The following is a 7,147-nucleotide window of genomic DNA, read 5'->3' as shown; positions in this document are numbered from 1 at the left end:
ATTTCCAACTTTCCATTCAGGTAAGGGCTTAAGCCTGAGTCTCTCTTTTTGGAGAAAAAGAGAGGAGAATTTTGTCACGGACGTGTCGAACTAATATCAAGCAATTACACTCATCAAGGATTTCAAGAATATTTTGCCAATTTGCTATCAAAAGTCATTGATTGATCTCAAAGTTTTCATCACATAAAAGAATTACCTCTAACTACCTTTAGTGTTATTTCCAAAAAAGCAAGACTTTTGTGAAATAAGAACTGAATTCAATCTTTTCTTTTGGTCAACCAAGAGGATGAAGAAAAATGTTCGATATGACCAGGCAAATGAAAAATTCAATGATGTTGAAAAGCCATAAGTGAATTGATATTGATCATAACTATGGCACATTTATAAAGATCGTTCTTTTGGCAGTAAGACAGTAGAAATATCCTGGACAGTAAAAGAAACTACCCAATCCATATGTCCTCAGTCCTTCCAAGCTGCAATCAAATATCCGCAAAAGGGATCTCTCAATTGCCGTCAAGATGAAGGCGAATTATGCGAGCTAGATCTTCGGGGCCAAAGAAGATTTGGAATATCTCCAAGATGACGGAGTTTGTGACGGATCCTTCCAGGGAAAGTTCGGATCACCGTTGAGATGAAAGCGAATGCGAAGAACCTACCGACAAACCCTAAAAGATATTTGATTTCTGCTATCATCTAAAGACCTTTTAGAACCGATATCATCAGCGTAATTCCTGAGAAAGAAAAGGATCGAAACATCTCCAAGATGAAGGAGTTTGTGACGTACACTTTCCCAAAAAAGAGAGAAAAGTCAGGACATCTCCAAAATGAAGGATGATGTAAAAAGCCCAAGAAAGCTCCATGATTCAAAAGAGTGCAAAAAGATCATCATGGGAAATACCCAGGATATCAAACTGCCCAAAAATGTTAAGAATCATCTTTATCTATGTGTAATTCTTTTATCAATATCTTTTTACTCAATTGCTTTTATGAAGCTAAGAATATTTCCTCTCTTTTCATATCAAGGAAATTGATATCTTCCTTAAAAAAGCTCAACAACAACAAATTTGAATTTGACTCTTGATTCTACAGAGTTAGCCCAATTGGAACTAATACTCTAGGTAGAAAGAGGTGATATTTTCATGCACAAATCAATCATTTTTAGATCAACTACAATTTTTGGTATCTTATTGGCAATACTTTTTCATTATCCCAAGATGAAGTATGAACTTGATATTCGTTTTGACATATTCTGACGTCATCCCTCCTTAGGACTGAAAAGTCCTTTCCTTCCGTCTGATCTGAGCGCTCTCAGATCTGCACTCTTCCCTGCATTCTCCACTGTCCTACCATAGACAGCTCCTGCTCAGGATAAGGGTAAAACCTAAACTTTTTGCAAAAGGTCTGTTATTGTCAAAAGCTATTTTCAGTCTCAGCAATGAGACGCCCAAGAACAACCCCTTTTCAAGCTTTAGGGACTCCCATTTTCATCCTTTTGCGAACTCCTCTCGGACTTGTTGTGCAAAGTCTAGAGGTCCCATCACAGTTTCCTCGCTCCTCGAGGATGCTGGGTCCATTCAGGTTAAGGATTAAACCTGTTACCTCGCTCTTCGAGGTATCACCCAAACCTTCCGCGAGAGGTCGTCTATTTTTAGAAAGCTGATTTAGTCTCAGCGATGAGAAGCCCCAGATCATCCCCTTTCCAAGCTTTAGGGAATCCCTTGTTTTTCTCTTCTCGCAACCCCCCTTCTGGATTTGTTCATCCAAATTCCCAAGGTCCCATCATGGTTTCTTCATCCAAGGATTCCGTATGGTCGCCCCTTTCAGGTTAAGGGTTAAGCCTGAGCCTCGTTCCATGAGGTATCCTTCCATTCAGGTTATGGTTAAACCTGAGTCTCATTTCGACTAGATATCCTTTCTAATCCCACCACGGTTTCTTCATCCAAGGAATTCGTGCGATTCCCCCCACTCAGGTTTGGGTTAAACCTGAACTTTGTTTCAACGAGGTAATCTTCCCTTCCCATCATGGTTGTTCCCCCACAAAGGAATCCATGCTCTACACATTCATCCAGGAAAGGATCATGCTTGAATTTCATCTCACGAGGCATTTCTCTCAAAATGTCCCATCGAGGTCTGCTTATATTCATTTCCCCATCCCAAATTATCTTGATATATCTTCGTCTCATCCAGGTTAAGGGCTAAACCTGAGTCATTCCAAAAGGCTGATCTGGTCTCACCCACGAGACTTGATCAAAATTCTTATCTTTCACTACTTTTGGGATCTTTACCCAAAGTCCCATCGTGATTTCCTTATTCCTATTGTTTAGTCATATCATTTCGAGGATTTCGTCCCCCAGAACCATCCAGGAAAAGATTTTAAGCCTGAAAAACCATATTTTCAAAATAATTCTTCCACACCGAGTTCAAGTTGGCCAACTGGGCATTTTTTAAAATTTGGAGTGTTTCTTTGCCACTAAGCCCAGCTTTTAACCAGCTTAGTAGCAAAGAGGGGCATCTGTGAACACCCCAATTTTTTCAAAATGTTCTAAATATTCTCTTTTTGCCCATGACCCCATTTTTCTGAGAAAACCAAAGCAATTTCAAAGCTAAAAATCAATTATTCTTCAAATTTTCTAGATTTGATTTCCATATTGATATATTCAAACACGATTCCGGATCTGAACCCAGTGTTTAAAGTCCAAATCTGAGCCTCGTTGTCTAAATTTTCAAATTAAAATTTCAAAATGCCAAAAATAATTCTGAAAGGCTCAGACAGTCCATCTAGTTGTGTCCACAATTCTGCAATTCTCGATTTGAGGTTTTGAACCTCAAATATTTTCTTAAAATTCTGGATATAAACCCACCTTCTGAAGAAATTTCCACAAAATAGCCTTGAATTCTCAGAAAAACTCTCTTTTGTAAATATTTCTCAAAAATACAAAAAAATTAGTTTTAAATCTTTGTTTTCCCATAAATTTTAGGGTTTTATTCCAAAAATATAATATATATATATATATATATATATAGAGAGAGAGAGAGAGAGAGAGAGAGAAAATAAAGAAAAGAACAAAAAAATAGAAAAGAAAGGAAAACAGTTTTAAGAACCTCCCTTTTGAAAATACCCTTTTTCTAAAAACCTCATTTGGAAAAAACAAAACCACATTACAAAAGGTCTTCTCTAAAGAGGATCCTCTTTTTGGAAATATCATAAAAATATACCAGACTCTCTCCCGCGCATTTCCCCTCTAGAAACCTCCATCGAACTGCATCGCAAGAGGGCTCCCCACCATCGTCCATCTTCAACAAACCTTCTTCTCTTCACCCTCAATCGTCAACCATTTCCCCTCCCGAACCTTCCACGCTCTCTTTAAGAAGAGACATTGATTTCTTTGAGCTATCGGATTTTTTTTCACACAGCCATTTCTTTCCCATTTTCATCCTTTGTTCATCGATTACATTGGGAAATACCCATTCCCTCAATATTTCCTTGCATCCACACCACCTCCTCTTCCTCGATTATCCGAATAAAAGGGGGGATCTCTTAAGGCATTTCATCCATCGTCGCTTGAAGGAAATCAAGATCCTCTGCAAATAAGGTAATGACCTCCTCTCTCTTTTGTTTTCTGATGTTCTTTTGATTTTTCTGTTCTTCATTTCTTCCCCATTCGAAGCATCCGTGGTAAGGATGATCTGCCCATAGCAGAGCACCCTATCTCAATGCAATATCAAATGGAATCCTCTCAGATTCCAACACCTTACTTTTATAATTGCACATTTTTCTCTTAGATTTCTCTTTGTTTTTTTTTTTTCTGTAAACCTCTCTGTTGTCTCTATAATTTGTGGTACATTTTCCTGCAATTTGCTTCTACAATCTATGAGAATGTATTGACCTTGTTTCATGAATTAAGTTTATCACTCATTTTTTTTTATTATTTGCGATTTCTAGTCTTCTGGGAATATGCTGCTATGAGTAATAAGTTAAACGTATCACCCATTTGGACGATATATGCCTCCTAGAGTGATATCCTTGCAACTTTGTCAAAAGTCTGTGTTTATGCTCTACCATAGCATAAACATACGCCCTCTCCTCTCCTTGATAATGATCCCCGTGTCATCCAAGACCAGTAGCACTATGGCTGGGGGTTACGCTTCATGAGGTGCTTCGTCTTTTGCTTAACTGGTAATAATTTTTTTTCCTCCTCACATCGACATCGCGTCAGTGATTCATTTATATTCTCTTCCTGTGCGTGATATTTACGAAACCCCATCGCATTTTGTAGCAATGAGCTGCGTCCATTAGGTTCCATCTCCTTTGATTTCTGGGTTTTACTACAGTGATCATAGGAATCTGCGGCGGTTGAGTTAGCTTACCCGTTCCCTAACCTGAATATAGATTTCCATTCTCCACAGTCTTAGTTTCATTGCATGGTTCTTATCAGGATGAACTTTTTGCAAGATGTCCTGCTGTAAAATTACATTTGTAATAAATTCTCCATGGCATTCAACCATCAATGATTTGCTGCATCTGTCGCATGAGTTCAACCTGGTGAGTTCCTATGTTGCTTAGCGTCCCCTTTTTATCTATTGGGTCTAGTCGTAGCCATGTTTACAACCAACCATGGCTTTAGGTCTAGATCATTTATATCCCGTCATCAGCACATTGTTGTGATTCTGTGCATTAACGTTAATTTAGGTGTGTCCCTCACCAAGACCAGCCCTCGTTCACCCCTGTCTTGCTGAAAACAAATCACCATCATTTGCAATTGATTGCATATATAATTTATATTTGGCAATACCCATCGATGCTCCTGCAACTCTCTTGTCTCACATTTCATCTTTCCCCCTGCATTGTGAAACTAGTAGTATTGTTTATGATTTTCCCTTTCTTTTTTTTTGCTTTTTTTTTTTTTTCTTCTTTCTCTCTTTCTTCTCCTTCTTTTCCATTTTCTGATTCACATTGCATTAGATTCATATGGTATCATGTCCACTTATGATATTTGTGATCATCGCAAAATTTTTCCTCTCTCTTGTGGTTTCTCTCTCTTCCTTCTCTTTTCCGTTTCTAGCCTCTATTTTCCTCCTTTTTGAATGGAGAAAAATAAAAGGCAGAAAAAAGAAGAGAAAAGAAAAGAAAAGAAGAGAGAGAGGAACTCTTTTGCGGGGTATCACTTGACCTCGATTTGAAAATATTTAGAAAATAACTCGCCTCCATTTTGAAATATATTGCGGGAAAATGGAGAGACGGGATTCGCTCGTCGGTACGAGGTTCAACCGTTCCTGGCGCCTTTACCAGGGGTAATCGAACCAAGGATTGATTTTATGCCTTTTGCTTTGCCTAAATATTATCTAAGAATTTATCCTAAAGATCTAAATGCACAAAGAATCATGCTTGTGCAATGCAAGGATGTATGCTCTTTCTGAAAAAAATGTTTTTGAAAGACTTTCAAGTATTCTGAGATGAACTCGATGATGGAGTGAAGAAATGATTGAATCTAACCTAGAACTTGAAATAGATTAGAGAAATTCTAAGTCTTTGAAGTAAATCAGAGTTGGAAAAATAAATCTTGATTTTGAGAAAGAATGATTTGAAGCTTTGAAATGAAAGGAAATGAAGTTTTCAAAGTCGGAAATGGACTTTGAATTTAATCATGGATTTAGGAAGGAAATGAGCATTTAAAATGGAATTTGAATTTCAAATTTGAAATCAAGATGGATCTGAGAAAATCAAATGGTATAGAAATGTATTTAGGAATTTCAGATGAGATCTGAAAATGGAGTTGGATTTGAAATCTAAAATTGGGAATGGAATTGGATCTTTAAAATGGATTTAAGATCTGAAATCTGAGATCCGATTCAGAATTGGGTTCTGGATCCTAAAATGGATTTGGATTTGAAGTCTGAGATCCAAAGTATAATTGGATTCTGGACCCTAAAATGGATTTGAATCTGAAGTCTGAGATCCAAAGTATAATTGGATTCTGGACCCTAAAATGGATTTGGATCTGAAGTCTGAGATCCAAGATGGAAGTTGTGTTCTGGATCCTAAAATGGATTTGGATCTGAAATCTGAGATCCAAAAGTGGAATTGGATTCTGGATCCTAAAGTGGATTTGGATCTGAAGTTTGAGATCCAAGATGGAAGTTGATTTCTGGATCCTAAAATGGAGTTTGGATCTGAAGTCTGAGATCCAAAGTAGAATTGGGTTCTGTATCCTAGAATGGATTTTGGATCTGAAGTCTGAGATCCAAAGTGAAATTGGATTACGGATTCCAGAATCCTAAATGGAAATTGGATCAAAAATCTGGAATCCGAGATATAATTTGGATCTAACTTTGGAGTTGGAATTCCAGACTTGAAAAAAATGAATTTCAAAGTCAAATTGGACTTTGATTTTTAGAGCTTTGAATTTGGAATTTAGAAAATGAATCAAGAATCTCAAAGTTAGATTGAGCTTTGAATTTGATTTGGAGTTTTGAATGTAAAATGAAATTGGAATTTCAAAGTCAATTTGAACTTTGAAATCTGATTTGAATTAGAATTTTTGAATAGAAAATGAATTTGAAATCTCAAAATAAAATGTGACTTTGAGATTGAAAATAAAATAAAAATAAAAATGAAGAGATGAATAGGATTTTACAAGAATTGAAGATTGATTGGAGAAGATATTAACATTACTTTGGGTTTTTGAAAAGGGAATTTTGGAAATATGATGTAGTTCTGTCCTAAATGATGGATGAAAGAGGAATTCAAGATTGAATTTTGAAAATCTTATTTCATTCTTTAAATGAATTAAAATAAGATTGAAGATATAATACATCCTTGACTATGGTCATTGAATGTATTATATAATAATCTATATTTAAATTCAAGAGAAGAATAAAATACATTTGGTGCTTTTATAGAATTTAAAATGAAATTAACTCTCAATATACCCTGACTATGGCCATTGGTATATATTTTGAGTTAATTTTAAGTTAAATTCTGATAAAAGAAGAAAATAATTAAGGGAAAATATGATGAATTTTGAAAACGGATCCAGTGTGGATCCAGTATTATTTCCTAGAAGATAAAAATCCTAAGTTTTGTTTACATCCTGACTATGGCCATTGATGTAAATCATCAACTTAGGATTAATTTACCTTTTACGAA

The sequence above is a fragment of the Nuphar pumila genome, chromosome 8 (genome assembly GCF_984573655.1).
Source record: "Nuphar pumila chromosome 8, dmNupPumi1.hap1.1, whole genome shotgun sequence".
Taxonomy (NCBI): Eukaryota; Viridiplantae; Streptophyta; class Magnoliopsida; order Nymphaeales; family Nymphaeaceae; genus Nuphar; species Nuphar pumila.
Note: the sequence above shows the minus strand (reverse complement) of the source record.